This window comes from Macaca nemestrina, chromosome 2 (assembly GCF_043159975.1).
Source record: "Macaca nemestrina isolate mMacNem1 chromosome 2, mMacNem.hap1, whole genome shotgun sequence".
NCBI lineage: Eukaryota > Metazoa > Chordata > Mammalia > Primates > Cercopithecidae > Macaca > Macaca nemestrina.
Window position 1 is genome coordinate 124,681,870 of NC_092126.1, and position 6,024 is coordinate 124,687,893.

At 41.4% G+C, this 6,024-nt stretch overlaps 1 protein-coding gene across 31 annotated transcripts in view; it reads right to left on the reverse strand.

Annotated features, from left to right (window-relative positions):
• LOC105483059 (fragile histidine triad diadenosine triphosphatase) overlaps positions 1-6,024 on the reverse strand; it is a 1,492,666-nt gene that overhangs the window by 1,394,558 nt on the left and 92,084 nt on the right. The window lies entirely within an intron of this gene.

Sequence of the window (6,024 nt, forward strand, 5' to 3'; positions counted from 1 at the left end):
GGAGTAGGTGAAGGAAAAGCAGAGAGTGATCATATTCCATATCCCCAGACACTTGGATTAGCCTCAGGGAGGCTGGTTAGGCAATGCCACGACCACCACTGTTGCCACACACCCCTCACTCACCCAGCACTCCCAGAATAAAACTGGTTTGTAATTAGTTTAGGCTGTAGAGGCTTGTATCATTACTGGGCATTTGCCACAATCGAGGTAATGTTTCATAATCAAATTAACTTGGCTCAAAAACTTGATTTGGAATCTGCTGGTGGTTGGTCATCAAACAGCTTTCAGGGTGCTTGGAGCATAAGCTATGCAAAAAACTAGGTAAGTAGTACATGAACACAGAAGCAGAGGAAAATGTGGCTATGTTTTAGTCACAGAGTATTTACAATGGGGGTTGGAGGTAGGAAGACAGTGAATATACAACAAAAGGATTTGAAATTGACCCTCAAATAATCATCTTTTTAAATAAAATAACAATATTAAAACCACATGCTTAAAATATGTATGGCTAAGCACATCAACAGAGACCAGGATACCAGATCCTGAGTTCCTCAAAGGCAGGACTGTCCAAGTCATTCATTTTTGCTTCACCAGAGCCTAACACATTGCCTGGAGCAGCATTGGTACTCAGGAAAACCTTCTGTCGAATGAAGGACCATCATGCTGTTATAATAATTAGGAGAGGACAACATAGAAACATGAAAAACCTTTTTAATCTACTGGAAAGTGAAAATGATATGTCAATGGATTGCAACCATGTACAAAAACAGGTGTGTTTGAGGACAACTAGAAGATAAGGTGGCAAAAATGAAAATACTCGTGTCAGGTGTTAGGATTCCACATGAATTGTTGTTTCTAAAACTGTATTTAATTTAATGTCGGAATATAATCTTTGTAATTTCAGAATCTAGAGATGGCTCCATGTTGGAGGGAGGGAAGGAATTGGATACTGAATGAACTGATAGCTTATAGGCAAAGGTTCAAACTTTGCTTAGCACTGCAGACTCTTTGTGGTATAGTCCCCAAGAACTCTAGTTTTATATCATATCCCTGCTCCTTCCTTCTTCCCCATCACACTGAATAGTTTGCCTTTTCTAAAATATATCACAGGTTTCACCCTCTTTTTTTTTCGGTACACACTCTTCTCACTATTTGGAATGCCCTTGTTTCCGTCCCTTCTTCATATGGCTAAATCCTACCCATTCTTCAAAACACAACTCAAATATTTCCCCTCTGAGAAGCTGTTCTGATTCCCCACACCCTATCCCAGTCTCAATTTTTGGACACATCTCTGAGTTTCTATAGCAACTTATACGCTTACCTCTTTCAGAGCCCTGTCTCACTATGCTCCAATCACTGGTGTACTTGCCTTTCTCCTCCACTAGCCTGGATGCTACCTACAGATAATGTAAAGATACCTGGGGCTACAAAGGCCAGTGGATGACCCACTGTCTTTTTTACCAAACTGTGACAGTGTGGTCACTTAGTCAAGACTCCTTTGGTTGCAAGTAACAGACATCCATTGAAACTGCTTTGAGCACAAAAGGGGAATTTATTTATAAGGACATAGAGATACTTCTCAGACCCCAAGGTTAGAAAGTGCAGACACTGAGGTCTGGATCCCAGAGCTAGAAAGCCTACAGAATCAAGGCAGCTACTTTCTTAGTCAATCAGTCTTACTCTCTCCCCATACCCGCCTCTCTCCCTGCAACCTCACACAGTCTTTTAATCTGCATATCTCCAGAGGCCTGTTATCTTCTTCTCTCTTTCTTTCTCCCTTTCTTGCTGCGAAAGACAGTTACATGGTAGCTACAAGTATGAGCTCATACTACCTGTGTTCACGCCTGGCTCTGCCATTAACCAACTATATGACCTTGGATAAATTACTTAACCTCTCTGTGACTCAGTTTCCTCTTCTGCAAAATGGGAATAAGAAGCGGACCCACCTCATAGGAGTATTACAAGGAGTATTGAATTAATCTAAGACGCGGCTTCCCACTGCTCCCAAGTTTACACATCTACCTAGTCTATCTACAAACATGTCTTAGTCCCAGACCAAACTTCTGAGAAAGACAACCTGGTTGTCCCAGCTTGAGTCAGCTGTGGATCTTTTATCTACTGAGCCACAGCCTGGGAGCCAAGTTAAAAACCTGATCACGAGGGCCCATCCTTGAAGATAAAGTGACAGTTCTTAGAGAAACGGGCCATGGGCTGAGCTGACACCACAAACAAAAGCCCGCTGCAGCCCCTAACTAACCTCTCATGAGCCCATGAAGCCACGCTTGTGGGCCTGCCTAGGATTACAGCTGGGCTTTTTCACCTCATGGCCCTGAGCAAGGCTCATATTTAAAACACACAGCTGCCTGTCAGACTGCAATGACACCTAAGGGAGCTCCACACGCTGGCACTTAATAAAGACTTAATGGTGATGATGGTGGCGCTGACAAAAATGACAGTGGCACAACAGGCCACACCATGGGCTGCTGTTGCTTCCCAGCAGCTCTCTGCTGGGCCCCGTGGCTTGAAGTTGAAATCAGCACATCCTTCTAACTCGGCTAATGTGGCTTGGCTCTGGGGCCGACCCTCATCAGATCCCATCCAGCTGCTAGTTAGGTAGATTTATACCCCACGAAATCCATTGTCACACAAGGGCTTCCTCCTCACTGCCAGAGTATAAAGAACATAGACACAGCATCCAATAATCAAAGGAGGAAAGGCCTCCAAAGAAAATTAACCATTTGACTTCAAAGTGTTATGCTGCTGATCTAGAATTTCCAACCAAATGAGATCAGCTGAAGGTCTTGCACTTTTAAATAACAAAAAAAAAAAACAACCACAGCTGTGGGCTCTCACTAGCCCATAAATAAAGCCCCATGTGCAACTCTATATCAAACTTTCTTTTCTTTTTTTGGAGACGGAGTCTTGCTCTGTCACCCAGACTAGAGTGCAGTGGCGCGACCTCAGCTCACAGCAACCTCTGCCTCCTGGGTTCATGCATTCTCCTGCCTCAGCCTCTTGAGTACCTGGGACTACAGGCATGTGCCACCATGCCCGGCTAGTTTGTTGTATTTTTAGTAGAGATGGGGTTTCAGTGTGTTAGGCAAGATGGTCTCGATCTCCTGACCTCGTGATCTGCCCACCTCGGCCTCCCAAAGATCAAACTTATTTTTATTGTAGTATAATCTCTTTAACAAAAAACAAGAATTGTAGACCGGTACATCTTTGCTATGAACTGAATGTCTGTATCCCCTCAAAATCATACGCAGAAATCCTAAGCCCCAATGTCATAGATTAGGAAGTGGGACCTTGTTTTTAGAGATGGGACATCAAAACCAGGACCAGTATCAAGATCTCACATCATTCTGTTTCACAAAAATAGTCTGCCTTTGAAATTTTAGCTCTCGGTGATAAGTAAACTATACTAGCAATTGCCTCAAATCCTTTGTAGAAGTAGGCTGAAAAATAAATAAATAAATAGAATTTCCTCTATGAATTTGAATAGCAGAGTATGCATGTAATAGACGCTTCAATAAATTTTGCTGTAGCATGAACAGCAATCTCATTTTGAAATGGTGAATCCTGGCTCATGTAGATGTGGCATTATCATCTTCCAAGTAGGGTTTACGGTACACATCACTTTAAGGAATGCTGGTACTTTAAGTGGTTTTGAATAGCAAGAGCAGTCTAAAATCAGTCACCATCACTGAGCACAGTCATTTGAAAGCCTGAAATTCACTTTTAGAAAATTCGTCAGAATGAAAGATTCAAAAAATGGCAATGTTCACTCACAGATGAAAGACAACCTAAGTATTTAACTCATCATCATCTATGAGGATAGACTTTTAACAGCTGTCCATGAAAGAAAAAGCAAATAATAATAATAATAATAATAATAATAAAATAATAATAAGAGACAATGAGAGGCATTAAAGCATAGAAGTCAAGAGCACTTTGGGGGCAGCCAGCACTGGGTCAAGAAGTCCTGACTGTGTCATTTATCAGCCCTGTAGCTTTGGGCAAGTTGCCTAAACACTCTGAACTTATTCAGTCATCCATAAAACATTTAAATAATAGTGATATCTATCTTATTGGATTTCTATACTTAATAAATAATGACTATGATGATGATGATGATGATGATGATGATGATGATGATGAGTCTGCTTTTACTATGAGGAAAATACATTCAGTAACAAATATAAGGAAAAAAATATGGAATAAGTAAGGAGACTCTTATCCTTACCCTTATCCACTAAGAATACCTACGAGTTTGTAGTAACTGGCAAGGGTGGATTTATAACCAGCACTGAACAAATCATCCTTTTTGCTACTAGTGAGGATGCAAAAGAGGATGCAAAAAATATAAGAACGGCTTTGATCATAATCAAAGGGCGCGGGTAAGCTCCTTGAGGGAAGGAACTATCTGGGTCCTAGTAACCAATGAATTGAATCCCCAGCACCTAGAACAGACAGTAGCAAGTAGCAAGCACACAGTCAAAGCACCAAATGAATGCAAGAATGCATGGATGCACCCTGAATATGACTGCAATCAAAGCCCGAAGCTCTTGGTAGGTTTCACTTGCCTCTTTCCTTATTTCTAGAAGAATGTCCCACCTTACCGGTCATCATCACCATTGAAATAATGAAAACACAAGTTCATAACAAAATAATATTTTAAACATACATAGCATATCAGTTCATTAAAAATAGACTAGGGAGTATTTTACATTGAGACACTAGGGAGCATCATTACTTTGAAATGTCACTTTCTGCTTTAATTAGTATGCTCTAATGATAAGTATATGTCACTCTTATCTAATGAAAGTCTTGAATACATATGGAATCTGGGTCACAGTCCTCTCTGGCAGGTACACGGATGTACAAAGAACAAACAGAATGCATGTGTTGATGTCAACTAGTTTATTTACCTTTATTAACATAATTGCCAAAGTTTCAAGTTCTAAAATTTGAGGATACATATGTTAAACACACCCAGAACACTCAGCACAGTCATCTGATCGCCTTTCACATTTCTCAAGACAGCCTAAGCTGTTTTAGGGACCTACGAAGTTTCCAGTGATTTCTTTCAAGCCGACTCTCGGGGGTATCACTCAGAACAGGACCACCTGCTTGGAGGCATATTTTTAATAAAGACAACAATAGGTCTGCTTGCTCACAGGGAAATTTATAAGGCTGTCTCTGCTTCCTTCCACCTATTGTGGTGCTTTATCCAAGTAGAATGTACTCACTCTTCGGAGCTTCAAAGACACTGATAATGGACTTCTCCTTTTCAAAGAGAAGTCTTAGTCCTCTGCTCCTTTCATTCAACAGTCAGAATATAAAAGGCCCAGAGGGATACAGACAAATACCTCTGAGCTCCTTGTTGTGGCAATATCGGATAAAGAAATTCTGTAGCCCAGAGAGATATTTGATATGTTCATTTGAAAGTCAATACCAAACATCCTTCCCAGCCACTCCACCCAAGGAGTGAGACTGTGTCTCAGAAACAGAACACAGAAACTATCATTTACAATGTAGCTTCCAGTTCCTTTTTACAGCCTGAGGGGGTTGGGGTGAGGAGGGAGAGAAAGAAAGAAATCAAGGACCAATGTTCTCTGCTTTATGTTTCCCTGATTCAGTGAAAAATGGAGGTCATTTATAGCTTCTTCAATTGGCTGACCCAGAGGAGGCTCCAGCTTTCTCAGGATTGTAATCGCAATGTCATTTCTCAAAATCAGTTACCAAGTTCTTACCAGTTCCCAGCAGTAGAGTACTTGGTCACTCAGGGCTTCTTTCTTTGGGAAATCTGCATCACGGGGATGACCGGGATGACGGTAGTTCACCCAGGCCTTACAGTGGGTTCTCGTTTACTATTCAAGTTTCATGCAGATCAGCTCATTCACACAAGCCTACACGACCAATCTGCCTCCCAGAGCCATGTCTCTGCACCTTGACAATTGCAAAGCAATTTCTCAGGGGGAGTCAAAGCCTCACTTGCTTTTTACAGAAATGGCTCATGGAGAT